The sequence below is a fragment of the Triturus cristatus genome, chromosome 5_2 (genome assembly GCF_964204655.1).
Source record: "Triturus cristatus chromosome 5_2, aTriCri1.1, whole genome shotgun sequence".
Taxonomy (NCBI): Eukaryota; Metazoa; Chordata; class Amphibia; order Caudata; family Salamandridae; genus Triturus; species Triturus cristatus.
Genome location: NC_140588.1, coordinates 216681695 through 216706099, shown reverse-complemented (window position 1 = coordinate 216706099; position 24405 = coordinate 216681695). Strand labels below are relative to the sequence as shown.

Below are 24405 nucleotides of genomic sequence, written 5' to 3'. Positions count from 1 at the left end.
CCCAGCTGCATTGGCTCCCAGTTGATAAATGGAATACATTCAAAGCATATGTGTTGCTTAGGTACTGATCTGCCTTTGAGATACGATTTAAGGAAATCTCCATTGAGACCATAAGTACTGGATACTCCCATCCTCATGCGGGATCCTGGAGCACTTTTTCCCAAATCACATTTTGTGAAGTATCTGCCCCTTACTTTGGAAAGGTCAGGGAGTACATGCGGCACAAATGTATAATTTTGTAATAACTTTCTGGTAGCACCGGAGTGTGCAAGACACTATGCATCTGGATGAGGTTTGTTTGGACGTGGCAAACCCTGTCTGCAATAGACCATAGTTTACAAACAATTGTTTGGATTTTCTCAAGAACTTAATTTTGTCCTTATAACACTCTAACAACCTTCTCACATCAAGAGTGTGGGGGGACCTCACTGCTGGAGAAGGATTCTGATAAAAAGTATGTCATTAAAGCTTTCATAGAAAAGTCAAACCGTTTATCTCACCCAGGGTACCTCAGCTCCTGTCTGCAACCTTAATATTGGCCTTACCCACTTATAGGGCCCTTATTTTGAAGAACTATACTCGTATACAGTTCCTCTCCTTGAAGGTCGCCTTCCTTGCTACTATTACATCTTTGAGACCTGTTAGCAAGCTAGGGTCCTTTACTTTGCAGGAGACTTCCTTCCTGGTTCATAACGATAGGTTGTACTCGGGACCAATCCCAAATCCTAGGTTTCTTCCAAAGGTGGTGTCCCTCTTCCACCTCAACTAGACCACAGACCTCCCGGTCTTTTTCCCTCAGCCTGATTTGTTAGCTAAAGTGCTTATTGTTTGGTCGTAAAAGTGATTTCACTGTGCGTCATCTAGAGGAAATGTAGGCCAAGAAAGAGGTATGTGTGATGTGAAACGTACGCAACTGCCTCCTGAGTCACAGACCTAATTTAAATAGTCCGTATTCAGCGTATCTGATGGCATGATATTGAAGATCCTTTTATTGTGCAGATGGCTTTTAGTGTTGGGTTTAAATATTAACAAGTGTATTTTGTTCTCTGGTGTTCTACCTCGGGTGATTACTATGCCTTCAAGCTAGGCATTATTGCTTATTCTTTATTCCCTCTCAATTTATCAAAGAGGTTTCTTCATGTGCCTTTCATTGCAATAATTACATCAATTCCTTTTTCATTATAGTTAAAACGGTTTAGAATAAAATACTTAAAATAGCCTTCCCTTTGTTGAAACCAGCACTGGCAAAGGCTATAGGTCTCGCCTATGAGACTAGAGCCAAGGGCTTGGTCAGGTTTTAGCCATGTTGTAAGTGTGTCTTGTCATCTATTATAACTTTGGTTGTTATTCTACAGGCTAAGGCTTTCAGTTACAAGCAAGGCTCTTAACACCAGCAGACTCTGTACCAACCAAGGCACTACATGGCTCTAGTTTCACAGCTCTCGCCACTTGTTTGTAGCATGATTGTATTCCAAAAGTCGTGCTACATTAAAAAATGTACATATCTGATTCCATAGCAAGTGTTGGTTTTACTCAACCCAGTTGTACTCCTTGTATCGACCCATAAAGGATACCGTACAAGTCATCCTGTCTGGTGTGAAACCTGTGAATGCAAGTATGTCCCAGTAGTGAGAGCCCTACACACTGTCCTATTTTATAAGCTAAACAGGTGTGTGGGAGTGGTGCGTGATATTCCTTCATGATGAGTGAATATATTGTCATGCTATGTTTATTTAGCACCTTCACTTGGAGCTGCGGTGCCTTCAGGCTGCTAGTATTCATTTTTTAAACTTTTGTAAGCAAGTGCTAAAGTGCTTAACATGGATGTAGGATCACGAGGTTGAATAGTGAGTGCTCTGATGTCCAGCAAAAACAGTGGAATAAATGTTGGTGAAAGGGAGCATTACAATAATGTCTCCTGGAGTAGAACGTTTGTCAGTGTGTCGAAAAATAACAAGTATTTGCAATGTAATAGGCATCGAAGTAGTAAAGATTTGAGCTATTGGTGTTGGAAATAACGTTTCTTAAATTATTTTTTTTGTCAAAAAATATCTCAGCAGTACCATAAGTAAAATAAAAAAATACACAAACCAAGGAAAGGGTGCAGTAACCACAGGCTGTAAGTAGGTGTCCCTGTGGAGTTGTAAATGGACCTCTATTAGTCACATAAGGTACTGCACACGTAATGCAATTATAAAGAGAAAGCTTGCAACTGAGCATATGTTTCCATTTGTTTGTATTGGAAGTTAGATCTTTGTTAGCTTGCGTTTTAAAAATGCACCTCTGTTTATTTAGCATCTCACTTCCAATAAAAGCGAATGAAAACGTATGCTCAGCTGCAATCTTTTTTTTTTTTTTTAAATAATTGCAACTTTTCCTTTTTTTGTGTGCTGCATTGTGCAGCACACATAGAAAGAGGATATCGCCTCAATTGATTGTTTTTGTGCAGAAAGGTATCCTTTCCTGCACAAAATCAGTCAGCCCCCGCAACGCAGGCACCCAAGGCAACCTAAATGTCACCCTATATTCTTTTTAAAATATTACTGTAAAGATAACAACATTGAATAGTTTAAAGTGTCCTTTGCCCAAATAACTCAGTAGAACTAACATCACCTCACACAAGCAGGCAATCTTCAGTAGACAGTTAATTTGCCATCTTGCAAAATTATTGTAGCTTGCCCTTCAATAATATCTGTAGAAACAAAATTTAAATCCTCACTCAAAATATCATCGTTCATCACCTCTGCATAACTTTCTGTAACATCAGCACAATCCATTGACTCAACTTTAGCAATAATGTATTCTTCAATATCTTCATCCATGAAACCTCCATCTTCAATCCTAATAGACAATCTAGGTAAAAGAAAAAAGAAAATTTAGATTTTTCACAGCCTGGTGGGCAAAAAATCTGGATTTTATTAAGGACACGGAGGCCAAGATTATGCAAATCTCCTTTATTGTCACAACTCAGCAGTAACAATGAATAGAATATAGAACTCAAAGCAACATTCCATATAGTATATAGAGCATGAGCACATATCAGTTTTCCTTCTTTGTGGTAGTCCAATGCTGCGAACAATAAACATATCTTGAAAATGACGTGAAGAACTTTCATTAAACAGGAGTAATGCATAGGCGGATTATTCTGTAAGAAAAAAGACACAATAGGTCAAGATGAATAAACCCTGGGCGGGTCAAAATGTGGTGGGATAATCTTGGCCTCCGTGTCCTTAATAAAATCCAGATTTTTTGCCCACCAGGCTGTGAAAAATCTAAATTTTATGGCACGACACGGAGGCCAACATTATGCAAGTTTAAAGTGAATTAAGCACATTGTCAATCACATTATTGATTGGCCTAAAGTAACATTTTTTAAACATACTTTCATTCGACCAATCAGCGGCTCTAAGGATATCTTGTAGTCCACCTCCTAACATAAAAGCTTTAGAAGCTGAAGTGCCTCTGAGGGAATGTGCGCCGAAGATAGAGACATCAACACCACTCTCTTTCATCACTTCTTTCACCCATCTTGCAAGCGTGGGAGATGATACAGCTTTATGTGGGAATCTGTGAGAGATCAATAATTGGGTTCCAGTACCTCTCAAGGAGTCGGTTCTCTTTTCATACTCTTTCAAGCATTTGACCGCACAAACTTTCATTCGAAGGAAAGAAAGGATAGAAAATCGAAGACAACATGGTCTTAGTTCTTTTCCTAAGATAAAAACAGACTCCCTCAGGTTGGTAAGCTCTGCTACAAACATCCAAAGCTTTCACATCAGAAGTTCGTCTAAAAGAAACTAGGCAAAGTAATACAGTAAGTTTATAAGAGATAAGTTTAAGAGAAAGCTCAACATTGTCCCCCCAAGAGGATATAACTTGTAAAACATTTCTAACATCCCATAAGGCGGTATATTTTGGAGTTGGAGGATTAAGAACTCGCATGCTTCTCATAATTTTCTTAGTTAAAGGGTTTTGTCCTACCGATACGCCATCAACCAAGCAATGGCCTGCAGCAATTGCAGATCTATAGACATTAACTGTTCTGTAAGATAGGCCAGAAGAAAAAAGTTCTGATAGAAAATTAATTACGTGAACTAAATCAGTTGAAACGGGATCATAGTGTTGTTGAATACACCAGCGAACCCATTTATTCCATGCCAATCTCGATATGCCTTTCTTGTTCCAGATGCCCAAGACTCAGATATGAGTTGGAAAGCATCTTGCGAAAGGCCTGGGATTCTCCATTGACGCCTGAAATCTTCCATGCCGTCAAAGTCAAGAGACCCTGGTCTATGAGAGGATGAGAATCGCCCTCTGGGCCCCGGAGAATTTCCCTGAAAGGTGGTATTAGGATCGGGAAGTCCACAGTCGTCTCTAAAATGAGTGGGAACCACGCTTGCGACCTCCAAAGAGGTGTTATTATCGTCATATTCTGAAAATAGCGACGGGCGTGTAGGAGAAGGCGAGGGAGCATTACAAACGGCGGGAAGGCATATGGCTTTAAGCCTTGCCAGTTCTGGAGGAAGGCGTCCACCCCGGACGCTTGAGGGTCCGGTTTCCAACTGAAGAAGCTCTCTAGCTGTGTATTCAGTCTGTCCGCGAAAAGATCTGTCCCGAAAGGACCCCATTTGTCTTGTATTATCATGAATATTCTCTCGTCTAGTTTCCAATTGCTGGAATCCTTGAAATTCCTTGAAAACCAATCCGCTACGCCGTTGTTCAAACCAGGAATGTGCTGTGCTGTGACAGAGTCCCTTGTTCAAACAATAGTTCCAGAAACCTTTCGCTAAATCCGTAAGACCTTTCGAGTGTGGTCCCCCCATCTTGTTGACATATCTCACTGCAGAGACGTTGTCCATGCGCAGCATTATGCAACATTTCATTGAATTTTGGGTGAAACTCTGAACCGCAAAAGAGCCTGATAGTAATTCCAAGCAGTTGATATGAAGTTCTTTCTCGAGTTGTGTCCAACGGCCTCCTGTCGAACAACTGCCACAAGTGGCACCCCATCCCTCTCTGCTCGCGTCTGACTCAATTATCAAAACTGGTGCTTCGCCGAAGATGGCTCTGCCATTCCAGGCTTCTGCATTCTTCAGCCACCAAGTCAGTTCTTTCTTCGAGTCTTGGTCTAGACGAGTCATTTTGGAATAAGAGAGGTTGGTTTTGAGAGCTTTCGCTTTCAGTCTCTGAAGGGCTCTGTAATGTAGGGGGCCTGGAAAAATTGCCTGGATGGTTGAAGAAAGCTACCCCAGGATCCTGGCTAAGAATTTGAGTGGAAAAGATTTCAAAGATAGTATCTTTCTCAGCTCTTTTCGAAGTTTCTTTATCTTTTCCCTTGGAAGTTTCACTTCTGCATTCAATGTGTTGACCATGAACCCGAGAAATTGTGTTTCTTGGGATGGGATTGTACACGATTTTTTTGAGTTTATTACGAAGCCTAAATGTTGAAGTAGACTGATAGTAAGATCTGTGTGATAAGTTACCATTGATTTGGATTGACCCATTATGAGGATATCGTCTAGATAAATAATTAGTCTTACACCCCTGTGCCTTAGCCACGCAACTACCGTTCGTAATACCTTGGTGAAGCACCAAGGGGCTGAAGAGAGCCCGAAGGGGAGGGTGCGAAATTCCCAAAGTTTTCCTTCCCAAATGAATTGAAGGAATTTCCTGTGAGGTTGCCAAATTGGAATAGTTAGGTAGGCGTCTTTCAAGTCTAGACGAGTTAACCAGTCGCCCTTTCGCAAAACGTCCCTTATGAGGTGTATTCCCTCCATTTTGAAGTGGTGATACGATACCTATTCGTTTAGGCTTTTTAAATTTATCACAGGTCTCTGACCGTTGTTTTTCTTTTCCACTAGGAAAATGTTGCTCACAAAGCCAATTTGTGAACTTTCCATTATTGCCCCTTTGGCTAGAAGCTCTTTTACTTCTTGAGAGACTAATTCTCTCTGTTCTTGAGAGAAATGTATTTCTCGGGGTCTTATTTTTTGGATGGGGGTGTTGATGAATTCTATCTTTTAACCCTTGACTGTGCCTAGAACCCACGGGTCTTGTGTTATCATGGGCCAATTCCCAGAGAAAAGGGCTAGTCTCCCTCCCACCTTTATAGGGGTATCTGAAGGGTCTTTCGAGGTTCTTACCTGTTGAGAACCCTCGGTTTCTTCTCTCCCCTCGGAAAGGTCTTGACCGGCTTCTCTGTCTTGGCGGAAAGAAGGATTGGCCTCCATAAAAGCTTGTCTGTTGGAATCTTGTGCCTCGTCCCAGAAAGGGTCTGGAAGATGATTGTCCTCGGCCGGGGAATCGACCCCGCATTCGCCCGGCCCTTCCAAAAATTTTATCTTGAAAAAATACTTTCTTAATCTCTCTTTGAGATTTTTGAATAGAGCTAAAGGCCCCCACATATTTGGCCATGTCGCGAATGAATTCTTCTCCAAAGAGGAGTCCTTGAGAAGAGGCTCCTCCTTCTTTATTCGCTAGCTCAATTAGTTTGGGGTCAATTTTTAAAAGGATGCCTTTCCTTCGTTCATTTGAAATGGCAGTGTTAGCGTTGCCAATCAAGCAGATTGTTCTTTGGACCCATTGCTGTAATTCTTTGGGTCTATTGGTGTCCCTTCCACATAAGCGTTTTCAGCCAGTTCGAAAATTTTTGTTATTGGTCCGATAGTGTCCAAGAGTCGGTCTTGACAGGATTTTAGACTCTTGTCAATCCCTTTCCTAGGGTCTTTTGCGCCCTTGGCAATAAAAGCCACGACCTTAGGGTCAAGTTCAGGGGTCATAGTGATCTTATCTGGAAGTGAAGGGCGTGGGCATTCAGACCTCAGTCTTGATCTCACTTCCTTAGGGATTTCTTTTCTGAGCCAAAAGGTAATGTATTCGGCGACATGTTGAGAAGGGAACCATTCTGGGTACAAAGGGTGTTTGATCAGTAGGGGGTCAAACATGTTCTCCCCGAATGGGTCAGTAATGCTCATTTTTGAGCCTGAGGCCTTGCTTGCCTCTTCAGAGCCTTCCGGTGTTTTATCATCTATAATCTCATCTTCCGACTCAAATTCTGATGAGTAGGAGAGATTTATTTCTGCTTCATCCTCCTCTTCGCTGTCAATTTGTATGGTGGGTCCTTGAAGACCATCTGTGATGCCCGAGGCATCGTGCTTGTCACCGCCTGAGGAGCGAGATTCATCATTTTTTCTTGTTTTTTTGCTCTTTTTTGCAGAAACAGCAGGGTTTTCTGCTGCGGCTCTTTTCTTTGGGGCCTTAACTGCCCTTTCTTTAGGAGGGTAAAAATGGGTAGAACTGGTTGAGGGCCATGCCCTTGACAGCATTTCGAATTTTTTATTTATGGTCTCATTAAAAGAGTCCATGGCTTTATCCATGGCCGTAGAGACCAAGGATTCCAGTTTACCTTCCAGGTTAGTATCTGGAACAAGGGACATTGTCCTCTGTCTTTTTTTTTTTAATTTTTTTTTTATTAAGATTTAATTAGGTATCAATATATCTATTTTTATAATTATTTTCAAATTATTTTCGAATTTTGGGCTTAGATGCCTGTTAAAAATGGGTGAATTATGGTTATTTTTAGGGTTTGGGGCTGTTTTTCTCGTTATAAACGCTGAAAATCTCTATAGTCTTCCTCCGGTTAACAGCAACTGCCAAATGTTGCTGTGTAGTTATAGCAACCACGCACGTTTCCTGCGTGCGTGGTTGTTGCTAATGTCCATTTCTTTAATCCTCCCCACCCCGCGATGCGCGATTTAAGTGCGCATCGGGGTGGGGAGGGAAGAAGGCCTTCGCTGTGAGAGCGGGGTCCGGAGCCGAGACCGGAGTGGGGGTGAGGTCGGAAGCGTCGCGCGCTAGAGGCAGTGAGGGATTAAGGATTAAAGGCGGAAAGTGGTGGGATGTTTTCCTCGCGATCCTGGCTCGCGCTTGAAGCGTTGCCAGACAACCTTGCTAAATAATAATACTTTTGAAGTATGCATGTAGGCGGATCTTGCGGGCGTAAATTAGCGGAGATAATAGCGGATTACTAACAGAATAGGGCGAGCGGTGACACATGGGTATATTAGGGTATACGAGTACAATTTAAAGAGTCTCTAATGAGAAGAGGGAAAAAGACATTAAAATGTCACACAATAACCTCTAAGAGAGGGGATAGGGAATGAAAGGTATCGCATAGTAGGGTCAATAGGACCCAGTTATGTGATAAGAGAGACAGAAGTTGTCACACATAATTAAATAAGCACGAGTAAAGTGAGGGTACTTATCTTGTGAGCAGCAGCAACAAAGAAGGAAGACTGATATGTGCTCATGCTCTATATACTATATGGAATGTTGCTTTGAGTTCTATATTCTATTCATTGTTACTGCTGAGTTGTGGCAATAAAGGAGATTTGCATAATGTTGGCCTCCGTGTCGTGCCATAAAATCTGCCTTATCCATTCCAACTAAATCAAAAAGATGAGGGGATGTCAAGGAAGGGCTTTTGTGATCAGGTCCAGCATACATGCCCAGAAGACTATATTCAAACACTGAGTATGAAGTTCCTATCGGGAAACGAAAGAAGAAGAAAAATGCTAACTGTGTGGTTGAAACCGAAGAAAATTTGGAGAGTGATCTCCTTATTGGAATAAGACCCTCACACACCTGACAAGTAGGTGTCTTGCTTCATCATCGGGTCTGCTCCTACTCGGGCCGGCGCTGCAATGCCCGATCAGGCACCCATTGAGGGGCCTACTTATCCGAGATCTTTTTTCCAGAGCCGATGGGTGAAGTGCAAGTGAGAGTCCTAGTGTCAGTATAAGTGAAGGTGTTGTGTGCGTTAAAATAGGGAAAAATAATCCAATCCTAGAAATTTTTTTTTAATGAGCATGGTTACTTCCCTACTTAAAATGAGAATGGCGCGTATCGTCACTTCAATGTTGTGTAGTGATACGCTAAAAAAAGGTCGACATGTTTCTTGCCTGTTTATCAAGGTTGATGGCAATTCCTCAGGACCTAGTGATATACTACCTCCACATTTTTTGGTGGTGGTCACCCAAAGCGAATAGTGAAGGAGCGGCCACCATTACAGCACCCTAAAAAATGTGTAGGGGTGGTTGGTACCTTGGTGTCAACCGGGGTAAGCAATGCTTAACCTGAAATAAAAGACACAGTAAGAACAATAAAAAACAATCCATTATAATACTATTTCAATGGAAGTCACTCCACAAACCGTCAACCTTCACTCCAACTAGCAGCATGGTCCCTAACGAGGTCCTCACGTTTGAACAAGCTGTATTGAAGGATTTCAACTCCAATACTAATTCAACATCCTTTCATAATCTCTCCACGGCGGAGATGACAGCCATTAAAACATTGGCACACGACGAGACTATTACAATCAAACAAGCTGACAAAGGTGGGGCCACTGTAATTATGAACACAGTAGATTACAACATCGAATGTGAGAGACAATTGAGTGATAGAAGATACTACACTCCAATAAGAGAGAATCCTACACAGAGATTAAATAATACCATCACTGCAATGACCTTCTCTGCAGAATCGGAAGGATGGATCTCGAAAAAAGAAGCAGGGTTCTTAATGACCAACGATCCAGTCGTACCCTACTTCTATTGTCTCCCCAAAATTCATAAAGGGACGACACCAGTACCGGGACGCCCCATCGTGTCCGGTATAGGTTCTATACTAGAGCCCCTTTCCAAGTTTGTGGATCACTTCATACAACCTTTTGTCAAGGAAACACCTTCCTATGTGAGGGACACGACTGATGTGTTACGTCTCCTTGAGGGGGTCCAACATTCCAATGAGGTGAACCTTCTGGTGACATTGGATGTTGAGGCCCTATACACTAATATCCCTCAAAGAGCCACTTTGGAGGTTCTTGAAGACATCTTAACCACTGCTGAGTGGAACTCACCCACCCCAGTCTCATTCATCATGGAATGCGCCACTTTAGCGCTCACAGAAAATTATTTTCAGTTTGGTACCCAACTTTTTCATCAGACCCAGGGTACTTCAATGGGGAGTACCTTTGCTCCAAGCCTGGCATGTTTGTACATGTCTGCTTTTGAGCAACGCAAGATTTTTGATATCGATAACCCATACCGTTCTAACATTCTATTGTGGAAACGGTTTATCGATGACATCCTCATCTTCTGGAAGGGCGAGTTGAATGAATGTAACAATTTTTGTACGTGGATCAATACCTTGAATCCCCACTTAAGATTCACCAACACGATCTCTAAGAGGGAGATTCCTTTTCTTGATCTCATGATTAAATTGGAAGCAGGGACAATCTCTACCACCCTATATCGTAAACCGACAGACAGAAATAGTCTGCTTCTTTTCAGCAGTCATCACCCCAAGGCACTGAGACATAATCTTCCTATAGGCCAGTTTCTTCGCATCAGAAGGAATTGTAGTACCCTCGCTGACTATAAAAAGGAAGCAAATACATTGAGACAAGATCTCCTCCAACGTCAATACCCTAAACAGGTGATCAATGATGCTTTTAAAAGAGCACGCAATAATAATCGAGAAGGATTGTTGGAGGTGAGGACGAAAGAACCCGACACTACCATCACCTGTGTCACCACCTACACACCAGACTCGAGTCGTCTGAGGAACATTATTCGTAAACACTGGGGTATTTTGAACACCGGTTCACTGAACCTTGCAAACCCTAGATTTGCATTTAAGAGGACTAACAACATAAAAGATATGTTGATACACACCAGACCTAAACAACGCCGTGACATAACACAGAACACCCTATGGCATTTACCACCAGTACAGGGACATTTTCCTTGCGGTTCATGTTCTGTTTGTCCCCAAACCAAGGTCACAAAACAACTGAACCTTCCGAACAACTTTCTATGGCATTTGAAAAAACACACGAACTGTAATACAACTAACTGTGTTTATATGATGCGTTGCCCTTGCAACCTTATCTACATAGGGATGACGACAAGACAAGTGAAACTCCGCATGATGGAACATAGAAGCACTTTCAGATGTGCTAAGACCAACACAAGAATGACCACCCATTACAAAGAAAGTCACCATCCTCCTGACTCCTTTGATTGGTGCATTCTTGAAGCACACACTGGCATGACGAAGGATGCCTTGTTCCGTTTGGAACAACGTTGGGTCCTGAGACTGTCATCCGACAGATCAGGACTTAACGAGGAGATTCCATGGAGCATGCTGACCCCCAGAAACTAAGGGGTACTCTAAGATATCACTCTATGGATGTTAATCAATATCACAGACTCAGTCAATGTAAATAGGAATTTTATTATTAGCTGACTACCTGGAGTACAATTCCCGCCTCCATTTAACATCTGGCTATATATTTTTTGAATTAACCAAACCCACCAAACTATCCCATTGTAAATGGGTTATACGTCACCTTTTTTCATCTATTGGTGTTAACTGACTTGGCATACATCAATCATGATTGTTGGTAAACCATCAGCATTGGTACATACTTTTATAATTAATCGTAGGATAGAATACACGACCCTTCGAGACCGTGTTAATTTTTCACTGTCCTTTCTCGATTACTATTCCTTGCCGAGCCTCGTCCACACTTCCCCAAGATGGCGCTCCATAATGCGTAGCGCTCTAGTCTTTGCTCTACCCAACCCGGAAGTATGGTTCACGCACACCGCGTCCCTCTTCCTTTGTAAACACCATTAGCGATTCCCCGGTCACCGGACTACTTGGACCGGCCGTTCCGCAGGGGTAGGGTTAACGCTTTAATCCAACTGCTAAACCGTGAGTAATACCATTTCATTCAACCCCCCATCGTTGTCTTGGGTTACTAAACCGGATATTTGTACTAAGTGACACGCGGCACCCGCTTGTCACTGGTTCTTATCAATCGACTTATACTTCAAGCGAGCATCATTACGATACCTAGACTGCTCGTTAATGTGTTCACGGTACCATGGCTATCTCTGATTATTTTGGCACAGATGTCAGGACAGTTGGCCAGGTATCATTTCGTAATGTATTTTATGTTTTAAATTCACTTTATGGTGTTTGTTACCGCTCCAGGGTTGCCTCTGCAGGTTCTAATTTCACAGTTAGCGATACTATTGAGCTCGAGTGACCCTTACATAAGTAACTACCTTTAGCTGGGTCCTAGGAATGAATTCGCTGTGGTTTTAACCCTATTATGGGTTTGACATTAACATGTTTTCATCATATATCATGACACTAGACAGCAGTGCTGGCGGAGACCGGTACCATTATGGCCCGGCACGGATTTAACGAGGGTGAGACTCACTTTGACGATACCATATCTCTATGCTTCTAGTATGATGTTTCCCTGTTTTCTTCCTACGTACTTCTGTTGTCTGTTTCACCACTGCAGTGTCCTTTCATTGATTGACCACTGTTTTACTTTTTTACCGCACTTCAGCACGTCACGGTACTCAGTGGCAATGCATGTGTTCTGACACCACCACAAACTATAGTACTGGGATGAGTGACTTCCATTGAAATAGTATTATAATGGATTGTTTTTTATTGTTCTAACTGTGTCTTTTATTTCAGGTTAAGCATTGCTTACCCCGGTTGACACCAAGGTACCAACCACCCCTACACATTTTTTAGGGTGCTGTAATGGTGGCCGCTCCTTCACTATTCGCTTTGGGTGACCACCACCAAAAAATGTGGAGGTAGTATATCACTAGGTCCTGAGGAATTGCCATCAACCTTGATAAACAGGCAAGAAACATGTCGACCTTTTTTTAGCGTATCACTACACAACATTGAAGTGACGATACGCGCCATTCTCATTTTAATTAGGGAAGTAACCATGCTCATTAAAAAAAAATTTCTAGGATTGGATTATTTTTCCCTATTTTAACGCACACAACACCTTCACTTATACTGACACTAGGACTCTCACTTGCACTTCACCCATCGGCTCTGGAAAAAAGATCTCCGATAAGTAGGCCCCTCAATGGGTGCCTGATCGGGCATTGCAGCGCCGGCCCGAGTAGGAGCAGACCCGATGATGAAGCAAGACACCTACCTGTCAGGTGTGTGAGGGTCTTATTCCAATAAGGAGATCACTCTCCAAATTTTCTTCGGTTTCAACCACACAGTTAGCATTTTTCTTCTTCTTTCGTTTCCCGATAGGAACTTCATACTCAGTGTTTGAATATTATCCATTCCAACCCCTGCAGTTAAATTCCACAAGCGTAGTAGCTAGTCTAGCTATCTTGATTTTGACATCGCTCAAAATGTCCACCAAAGAACGATGATATGTCCTCAGCGGGAACAGTATTCCCCATACATACGATTAAAATTTCTCCACTTCTCTATTCACACACTAAATTTTGTTTCAGTTAAAGAATATTCTCTTTAAAATACGGTAGACAAAACCTACTGTTCTTCCTCTTAATCACTAGTCTTGGAGAGAAACATCCCAATCCGTAACTACTGGCATCAACAATGACCCAAGTTATCTGTCCTTGCCAGAGATGCCCGTAGATGCCCCCTCTAGGCCAACATGACTAAGGACAAATTGTTGGGTCCCACCTCGAAGCAGTGTACATAGGACCAATTCACTACTGGCCCCGGCGGGGCAAGTAATGTTGACAGTGGGGGCCCTGTTCCTGATAATGCTGCCTTGCTCGACGTGATAGCCCAGGCCTGCGACACACTGGACGCGAAGATCAGCGCAGAGGGATCAGAGGTCTCCTCCTTAAGGCCAGACCTCAGAAAGCCCGTCGATCGCATTAGGGAGGCAGAAACTCTGGTGTAGTCTGTTGAGGACACGGTCACAATACTAAAAAAAAACACAAAAAACTCAGTCTTAAAACAAGAGCTGGCTTCTTGGGTGGAAGATGTGTAGGGTTGCTCCAAGCTTAATAACCTGCGCCTTATTGGGTTTCCAGAGGGGTGTGAAGGTACCTCTATGGAACGCTTCCTCACACAATGGTTGAAATCCTTCGTACCAGATGACTCCCTGTCCTCATGCTTTGTCATGGAAAGAGCCCACCTAGCACTGACAAGGAAGCCCCCTCCGGGAGAACACCCCCCGGCACACCATCCTTCTATTTGCTAGAAGTCACAAGGTTAAATTGTTATACAATTCACACGCTATCATGATTTTCCCAGATTACACCCGACTGGTTCAACAACAACGCCAATCATTTTCCTCAGCTAAGCGCTGGCTCAGAGAATTAAATATTCAATGTATGCTACTGCATCAAGCACAAATGAGTCTTCTACAAATCCAAGTCCCTCTTCTTCGACACCCCGGAGGCGATTTTCGCATGGGCGGAGGAAGCGGTTCACGTGAAACCACATACACCGATACCACTAGAATCTGACTCCTCACAAAGCACCCACAGATACCATCCTAGAAAGCCCACTACCAAAAGACGACACAGATCGAGGTCAAACTGGCTCTCCTAGACACAGGGTGATGAGTTGTGATTGCCGCGGAGATTCCGCTGAAACCCAGCCACAGGCTCCTGCTACAAACACTCACTCCCCCGATGTATATGGTACGTCTGTGGAACAATACCAGGCTTGGGTGCCTTTGATGGGTGCTTTTTGCACGCCCTGCAGAATCATGGTTAATGACAATGGGAACTTGAGGAACCATTGGTGGGAGCATCCCAGGGTCCCCTGTTGGGGCCTTGGGTGCCCTCCAGCCGTGACAGATACTCCCTGTTGGTGGAAGTATTGGAGTGGGGGGAGGGGGTACAGGGCATCATGTTAGGTTTCACAAAAGTTACTCCAGTTTAGGCACAGCGACTCATCCACTTCTCCGCATGTTCTTTCCATCTGGTACCGCCCTGAGAGATAGGTGGCCGTGAACACTAACGATTTCCTGCCTAGATGGCTCAATATTATGACTGGAAATGTTCGGTGGGTATTGGACCGAATCAAACGGGGTGCCGTCTTCAGACACGCCAAACGATTAGAGGCTGACATTCTTCTTTTACAGGAAACACACATGATGGGTAACAAAGCCCCATGCCTAACCCGCTTAGGCTATGACGAGGTTTACCATTCGGGGTTTGCTTGTGGGTCAAGTGGTACTGCCATCCTTATGCACCGAAGGGTCCATACAGCACGTCCAAAACTTGGTCTGATCCCAGTGGTCTCTATACCATAGCGACAGGCACACTATATGGGGAATCATTGATGCTGGGTAGCTCCTACGCCCCTCCCCCCGGGACACACCTCCTTAGACAGAGTCACACGGCTATGGGGGGAAGTCCCAGACGGTCTATCAGTGATGGGTGGCGTTTGGAACGACACTGAGGTCCATTGACTGACGGCACAGGACAGGCCACAGCCCCCAAACGGGAATCCATGCTGCACCATTTCGCCTCTACCCTGAGGTGGTCGGATGCATGGCAAGCATATCACCCAGCAGAATCAGGCTCCACCTTCCTCTCAGCAGTACATGGATCCCTATACATGTTAGACTACCTTTTTCTCCCACTCGCCTACATTCACAGGGCCTCTTTTGTTTCCGTTCTCCCTAGGGGTCTCTCGAATCATTCCCTGGTCACCCTTGAGTTGCATATCGGGCCACACAAACCACCCTTCAGATGGCGAATGTCACTCTGGCACCTACGTAATCCAACATATCAAACCACCGTCCGGCAGGCGATCACAGACAATCTGGTTTGTAATGCAGATACTGCCCCTTCAGGCATAACACTGTGGGAAGCCCTTAAGCCCATGTTCCAAGGTATAGACATCAGTTATTGCGCAGGCGAAAAATGCCAACGCCGGGCTCAGGTGGTGGACCTGGAAAATCGCCAGCAGGCTCTGGAAGCTGAGGTGAGGGAGGGCAGAGGCCCAGCGGCGAACTGCTGTCCCCTCCTGGCACAACAACAACAGCAGCTACACCAACACCTCACTAACAAAGCCCAAGAAATGTGGCAAGTGACCCAATCTAGAATTTACCAATGGGGTGGTATGTGGAGTAAGATGCTTCATCGCCTTTGTCAAGCTGCGCATTCACCCGCCCCGGTGCCTGTGCTGTGAAATGCAGGAGGGATTCTATGCACCACCCCCGACAGGGTAGCCCAAGCGTTGGCATCCTATTGTTCATCACTCTATGCTAAAAAGGAAATTATATTGTCTGATCAAATAGGAAAATTCCTAAAAGATATACCACCTAGTGTTACCTGATCATATCCGAGATCAACTAGACTTTAGCTTTAGAACATCACATTTTTCCTCCTGACTGGTGTCACGACGAAATTGTAGTGTTCCTCAATTCAGGACACCCCCCTGAAGAACCCTCAGCCTACGGCCCAATTTTTCTTCTGAACTTTGAATCTAAACTTTTAGGCAAGGTTCTGGCTGATCGCCTTCGCATATACATCCATGAGCTTGTCCACCCCGACCAAGCCGGCTTCATGCCACACCGATCCCCCCGACACAATATCAGGGGAGTCCACAACGCCATTGGGAAGGCCCCAGAACTTGGCCGCCCTGCGGCCCTTTTGCTTGGCGACATCGACAAGACATTCGACTCCCTAAGTTGGGACTTATTTATTCCAGCTCCTCCGAGCCCTCAACTTTGGATAGCGTTTTCTGTCCCATATACAGCTATTATATACAGATCTCTCCACCTCCTTACGGGTGGCAGGAGTACGGTCGGAGCAATTTCCAATCATTTGGGGTATAAGACAGGGCTGCCCACTTACCCTGCTATTATTTGCTTTAGCAATAGAATTGCGGGCCGGCATTGGGTGCGGCGTGACCCCCTGGTGCGGGGATATGATTGGTCAGCAGACGCCTCTGACAGGATCACGTTATGCGCTGATGTGTTTTTCTTTCTAACAGAACCCAGGTTCTCTGACCCGCGAATATTACAGATACTTCGAGTATTCGGGGAAACATCAGGTCTCGGAACTAACTCAGCGAAGTCGGTGCTGTTCCCAGTATGCGAAGTCTAAGGGCTAGGTACATGGGCATCTCAGCTGTCCAGGGCTTTCAATACTTGGGTATATACATCTCGCCATATCCAATGACATCTTGGTTGCATAATATTCACCCACTACTACCTCGACCCCTTCCTTTGTCTCTTTTTGGGCAGTCAGCAATCTTAAAAATGGTCTCTTTGCGACACACCTTCCCCTACCTGTCTTAGATGTGGCAAAGCAGAGGGGACCTTCCTGCACACAGTTTGGAGCTGTGGGGCACTTCAGCCGTTCTGGTGGAAGGTATCCTCCTGTCTGGAACAGGTCGTATCCTGGCATTTGGCCCTGGAAACCAAACTATTTCTATTACATAGTACAGAGGGGATTGTGGGAAACTGCTGAAACTGCTGTAAGCAACATCTCTTATTCCTAGGCCTCACACTTGCCAAGCGGGATATCGCCCAATCCTGGTAGGGGACCTCTCCGCCATCGATCGGTGGGTGGAGGCGGGCCATGGACAGATGCATGGGTACAGAAACAGCTGTGTTTCAAGCAGGAGGCTGTCCGCAAAAACATAGGAAGATTTGGTCTCATTGGGCAGTCTATAGGGGTATAGACTGGCCCCCCTACCCTAGACCCCCCATAATTAGGCAGTACATTCACTGAATTATGTATATCCATATGACTTGTAGCCCCCGGTTCTGTACGCAAATGTAAAGGACAGTTCTCACAAAGGGGGAGCGAAATGTGTAGCCTGTGCCAAGGTTGTTTTGTTGGTCTGTGTATTCACAGGCTTTTCGCTGTTGTTCTGATATACTGATACTATTCTGTCATGTGTTTCATCCTGATTTCCTCTTTTTTATGTATTCGGCTTCGGCCGTAACGTACCACAAAATGTCAATAAAATTTGTTCTTAAAAAAAGATCTAAGCCATTTTGTAATATTACAAAAATCACTCAAAATCTTAGAATATAACTCACAAAGTCCAAAAAGTGAATTAGGTTAGTCCTTTCCTGTAAAATTCCTTTCATGTAAAATTGAACAGGTTTTTGTTTAGTACTATTAGACCTGCCATCGTTCGTGTGGTCTTCCCCTAAACCTGTTGCCTACATCCCTTCTGTATTCTGAATTTTGTTTTTACCTGCGCTAGGACTCTGTACACTTAACCATTGATAACCCATGCTAAAGTGCTGGTGCTCTCTCTGTAAAACATGGTAAAATTGGCTTAAAGCTGATTGCCATATTTAATTTATTTACAAGTCCCTAGAATATGGTACTACATGTACCCTGGGTCTGTAAATTAAATTCTACTAGTGAGCCTGCATCAGTCATTGTGCCACCCACTTAAGTAGCTTTTCATAACATATCTCAAGTCTGCCCATTGCAGCCTGTGGTGTAGATTTGACGTGGCAAAATTAACCTTTTGTCAGACCTAAATGTTACTTTTTAAAACAAATAAGTCACCTGTAAGTTAGACCCTAAACAGCAACATGTATTTTTTTACATTTTTTTGTAGTCAACTTTATTGGGTTTTGGAGAAATAAAAACGACAATGCAGCACAATTGATCATTAGCCATTGGCATTTCAGAATATGCCAGCAGCTCACCTGTCCACCCCTCTGCGCCATTTAGTTACTCTTGACGGTTCAGGTTGTGTCCATGTTGCAGCAATGTCGCGTTTGGCCACCATGATGGCCATCCCCAGGAATAGTTTATCTGCTTGGGACCCATCTAAGCCGTCCAAGACTCCCAGGATGAGGTGTAGGGGGCTATGGGGTACCTGCCAGCCCAGGATGTATGTTAGGTCGGATTCTATTTTATCCCAGTAAGTTGCAAGCCGGGTACAGGACCAGAGCATGTGGTAAAAGTCCTCCGATTGCTGTCCGCAATGCGTGCATTCAGGTGAAGTACGCAAACATGCCCTATAAAGGTGTTTTGGGGTGAGATTATTTTTATTTTTTTAAAGCATTTTTATTGCCATTTTTACTTTATTATACATTGGTTGCAAAAACACTAACCAAAGAAACAAAACATGATGCACCAATAACATTTGTCTATGTTCTGGAGTGCATGCTCTGATTTATCTGGTACATTTATATAATTGTTGGAGAGGTCACTCCACCGCCGGTCAACCATTATACAGTTCTGTAATGGTTTATACTTTTACATTCCAAACACTTTATTTGGGCTCGAAAGTCGATACGAGGAATAAAGGAGAACTGAGACAGTAAAGAACAGCCAATTAAGGGGGGAAAAAATCAGACAAAGAAAAGAACCAAAAAATAATAAGAAACTAAACTATTCATGCAGAGGACTGATGTGCGCGCAGCTAGTCATCTTCATACATTGGGGAATGGATCGTGAAACATCTCAAGAGCGGGGGTATCGGGGGAAGCCCCCCACTCCCCCCGGGCCTCCATAGTTCCTACACTTAGTCCAATACAGATGAGGTCTGACTACTTCTGAACCTCATTCTGTCTGGTTCAGTCCCTTTGGGCATTGGGAGATCTTGCGCACTGGGTATCAGCCCCGGCATCTATAGGGGTGTCGTCCTCCGCTTCTCCCTCTTCACTGCTGACTCCCCTCGGATTCTCCCATTCTGCCAGTGCCTCTCTCCATTGTTCTGCAGTTGGGCGCAATCTCACACCCTTGACCTCCTCCCACACCAATGCTCTGCCCCAGCCCACGCTATGACATCTCTGTTCCAGACCGCTATCTGTGGCTCTCTGGGTGACTTCCAGTCCATGGCTATCCTATGCTTGGCAAGGCACAGCGCGAGGTCTATCAAGCGTTTTCCCACTTAACATTTAGGGGGCCTAGGGAAGAGACCCAGCAGATACGTATGAATCGTCGAGGCCAATTCCCTTCCAAGCACGTCCTTAATCCTGGCCAGTACTTCCTCCCAGTAAGGGCGCACCCACTGGCATTCCCAGGTCATGTGGGCAAAGCCAGCATCCATGTGGGCACACCTGGGACACTGTCGCACCTCCCCTCCGTACGTCACGTTAAGTCTATGTGGTGTCATGTACGTCATGTGGGTGGGGTCCCGCGGGGAGTCTACTATCCTCTGCCAAGTCTACGAAGGGAATCAATTCCTTATCCAGGTAGCAATCCCCGACGTTGTCCAGCCCGGCCTCTGACCACCTGGCCAGCTGGGTTCCCGTGAATGTGGTTTGAGAGTAACCATGCGGCAACCCCACCAGGGGTAGCATGGGGGAGTATTTCGCACAGTGTTGTCGACAGCTGCAGCATCTCCTCCACGTCTGGAAGGCTGTATTTGGAGTAGGGAGCAGGACGGGGCTGGGGTGGACGACAGTAGGAGCTTCGTAATTATCAACCCGCGACTCAGCGCTGGGCCTGACAGGCACTTTCCCTCCTCATTCACTCCTTCCATCCACTGCATTAACCATTGTAGTTGGGCTGCCAGCATGTAATATTCGAAGTTAGGTACCCCAAGTCCCCCTACTGACATAGGGCGCTGCAGGGTCTGCAGCGACACTCTTAGACGCCCATCTCCCAAGACCAGTTGCCGCAAGAGTGAGTGCAAGTGTCGGAACCAGCTTCTCAGCATCAAGACCTGTAGATTTATGGAGAAGTACCACAGCTGGGGCAGCATAACCATTTTGGACAGCGTGATCCTGGCCATGATGGGTAGTTGCAATGTGCACCAGAACTGGACACAGGAACGAAGGGAGCTCAGCGCTCCACCCAGGTTCCCGTCCCGCAGATCTTCTAGGTCATGAAAAATGTTAATGCCTACATATTTAAAGGAGCGCTGCGCCCTGAGTGTGTCATCCGGCTGTGCCTCCGGTCTGGGCAGGGGTCCAGCTATAGGGAAGAGGAAGATCTTGGTTGTTTTAACCCTAAGGCCCGCGAGGAGAGCGAAGTCTCCCAGAATCCGCAGAGCTTCCACTGCTCCTTCGATTGCCTCCGTAAGATACAGCAGTAGATCGTCTGCATATAATGAAATGTGGTGCTGCCGCCCGCCCAGCATCAATCCGAGCCCTCTCCCGCCCAAGTGAAACCGCTCACCCAAAGGTTCCACAGCAGCGCAAAAAGGAGCGGAGACAGGGGGCATCCTTGCTGGGATCCCCGGAAGATCTTGTATGCCCTAGATATGGTTCGGCCTGTCTTGACTCTCGCCGTAGGCGCGGCGTAAAGGAGTCGAACCCATCGCTCCCATTCATCTCCCTGACCCAAACGGCGCATTACCCCGAAGTGGTATTCCCAGGACACTGTGTCGAATGCCTTCTCCAGGTCTACCGACAACACTGTTGCTTGCTGGAGCGCAGGCGCTCCCTTGTGGTAGGGCACAGAGTAGAGTCTGCGAAGATTGTAAGAGGTACTACATGAGGGGATGAACCCGTTCTGGTCTGGCTGGATCAGGGCCTTCATATGGGGAAGTAGCCTACCCGCCAACACCTTACTCAGGATCTTGAAATCCAGGTTGAGCATGGAGAGGGGATGGTAGTCCCCGAGTCCCGCGTCAGGCTTCTTGTACTTGGGGAGCGGTATCACAAGGGCCGACTGGGTGGTATCTGGCAAGCCACCCCCTCCCTCAGACGCTTCCGCATATAAAGTCACCAAACGTGGGGACAGTGTACCGGTGAATTGCTGGTAGAACTCAGCCGGTAGGCCGTCGGGCCGTCAAGCCCCCTTTTTTTTATCCCACGCTTTTTTTTGTTGGGGGTAGACCCCCCAAACCCACTTCTTTTATTTATTTATTTATTTTTTCGTAGTAAAATTATGCGTGGTAAAGGCTTTTCGTTGTAACCAAGCATGCGTTGTAATGCATGTGTGGTTATGGTAATGCGTGGAAACGGCCGCGTTGTAGTGGCCATTTTCCAGTGTGCCCACCTTTGCCAACCCCACCTAGCAGGTGGGGGAGGCGAGGTGAAGCACAACTCTCCGTCCCCACCATGTGGAAGATGGGGGGGATCCAGCCAACCAGAGTGAGGCTTATGCCCCCCTCCCACTGGACGGTGGCATAATAGGGGGTGTACCCACCCCAAGCAAGGGACCCATTGGTCCCAACCTGTACCTACCTCAAATGCCCCTAAATCTAGTATTTAGGGGCAACCCCAAACCTTGTCTCCTCAGACAAAAAGGAGGACTGAAGAGCCGTGCTGAAGGAAGAAGAGGACACCAACTGACTTGGCCCCAGCCCACTGGCCTGTCCCGACCTCGACATGCTCCAGAGAAATCCTAGGTTGTCCTGCAGCCAGAAGCCCCCCAGAACCTGGAGGACCTGCCCTGCCTTCCCTGAAAAGACTTTGTCCCCCGTGAAAACCGGATTTTCACCAACAGACTCTGGCTCCTTCCAAATCCGTGAGTCTGCACCACTCAGCACCCGATGTTTACGTCCCTAGTTCGAGTGGCCCAACATCACGCGGTCGTTCCCCCGGCGATCTGGTGATACCTGACCTGCCTCAAGTCTCCCGATGACACCTGCAGCCCCTTTCCGAAGAATCCCCCTGACTGCGGCCGGAACATATAAGGAAACCTTAATGCCAAAAGACACCCCTGCACCTGACGCCCCACGGCCTTGGGGGGCCCAACTGATGGTGTCCCGGCATCCCACAACAGCCCAACTTACCTCACCAACCGGTGGTTACCTCCAGAAGATCTTCCTCCCGGAGCCTGCAGTGATTTTTGCAACCGAATAATCCCCATTGAAAACAGGGCACCCAACGCCAAAACAACACCCTGCACCACACCGCCCCTGTACCGATGTGGGTGCACTTTGTGTGCTGACTTGATCCCCCCCCCCCCCCCCCCCCCCCCCTCTTTGCCCTGAGCTTAATTCCAGGAGCTTTGGTCCCTCAACCTTGTGGCCTGCTCGTGAGCAGCCACCAACCGGAGGCCCCCTATTGGATAACATTGGGCCTCAGCACTCTGTACCTGGCCACCCTTGTGCCACTGAGGTTGATCGTGGAGTGCATCCTTGATCCTGGGGGAACCTTTGTTCTAACCCCATAAACTCAACCCTCAAAACCGTGTACCGCTGCAAAACAATAACTTCATTTTTCTCCATGGGTTTGTTTTCCTCTGAAAAACGTATAAGTGTTAAGGGTGTTTTGTATGGAAACCTAAGAAACTGTGTGTTGATAAAAACTGTTTAACTCACATTTTATCCAGGAAATTTTCTAGTTAGATATCTAGGCATATCACACTGAGTAGAAAAAGTAATTGCAAAGTAACTAAAAAGTAATTTCACCTGTTTCTGAGCATTTGACTTACCTGTAACTGCATTCAACTGCATTCTGCTCTATTACATGAGAAAAGTATTATTTTATTTACCTGCACCAAGTCTGGCTTGGTTCTAAAAATAAAATACAACAAAGAAATATTTTTATACAAAACTATTGACCAGAGTTCAGTCTTTGAGTGTGTGAAATAATTTCTTGCCTGCCTGTGTACAATAAATGCTTAACACTACCCTCTGATAAAGCCTTACTGCTCACCCACAGTACCACAAATAGAGAATAAGGTTTTATCTACTTTAAGCTCTGTAAGCCTTTGGGGATCCACTGGACTATCTGCACACGCACAATACCTTACTTTGGTATAGTGTATACAAAGCCAGCTTCCTACAGACAGGGATGTCAAGTTTGGACTCAAATTTAAAATCCTCTTTAATGAAAACGTAGAAATTAAAGTCACAATTCTGATAGTGTCACTTTTAGAAAGTTATCATTTTCTTGTCCAAACCATTTGGTGCATGTTGCATGTATCCTGGGTCACATGGCTGTGAATAGCTTGGCAGTTGGCCTTTGTGTGTTTCTGCCAGATAGTGAGACAAATGGTGACTAGGTATTGGTGGGATGGGCCATCCTGCCATGATGGTTGGGGGTTGAGCTGTTCCCTGCCTTAGTTACCTTTCAAAGGGCTGCCTGCAGCACACATACAAAGGAACCAGACACCATCCTTTCGTCTTCCCAGACGACTTGGAGCCTTTACAAGGGGAGGGAAGAACTCTCCATAACCAGATGTGGGTGGTAGCCAGTATGTTACCCCCACTCCAATGGCTGGCACCAGGTATAAGTATTTGACCTCCTGAACCACTAATTCAGTACACTCCTGGACCTGAGGAAGTGTTCAGAAATACTACCTTGTACACCAGAGAAATGCCTTGCTGCTCGAGGCCTACTGTGTTCAACAGAGGACTGTCCCTCTGCTACCAAAAACTCCCCTGCTGCTTGAGGCCTGTCCTGGACCACAGAGGATGGCCATGCTGCCTGCCTTGCTGCTTGAAGGAAAGAGGCCAACTTTCTTGTACCCAGGACTATCAGAGTGACCCCAAGAGCTAGTTGGCTGGCCTCCTGTGTGACTTATGGGGATATAACAAGCTCAAGAGACCTTCACTCTGCACCTGACCTTTTCTGGAGTGAGACCAAACCCCCTCAAAAGGTGCCTGCCAGGTCCTAGATTCTTAGAAAGTGTGTTAGAGATGCTGCTCCTGCCTGACCCTGAAAGTTGGAACTTGGAA

At 45.5% G+C, this 24405-nt stretch overlaps 1 protein-coding gene across 3 annotated transcripts in view; it reads left to right on the top strand.

The window, feature by feature from the left end:
* Positions 1-24405, top strand: part of ZNF236 (zinc finger protein 236) — a 1017074-nt gene that overhangs the window by 284962 nt on the left and 707707 nt on the right. The gene's annotated exons all lie outside the window — the stretch shown is intronic.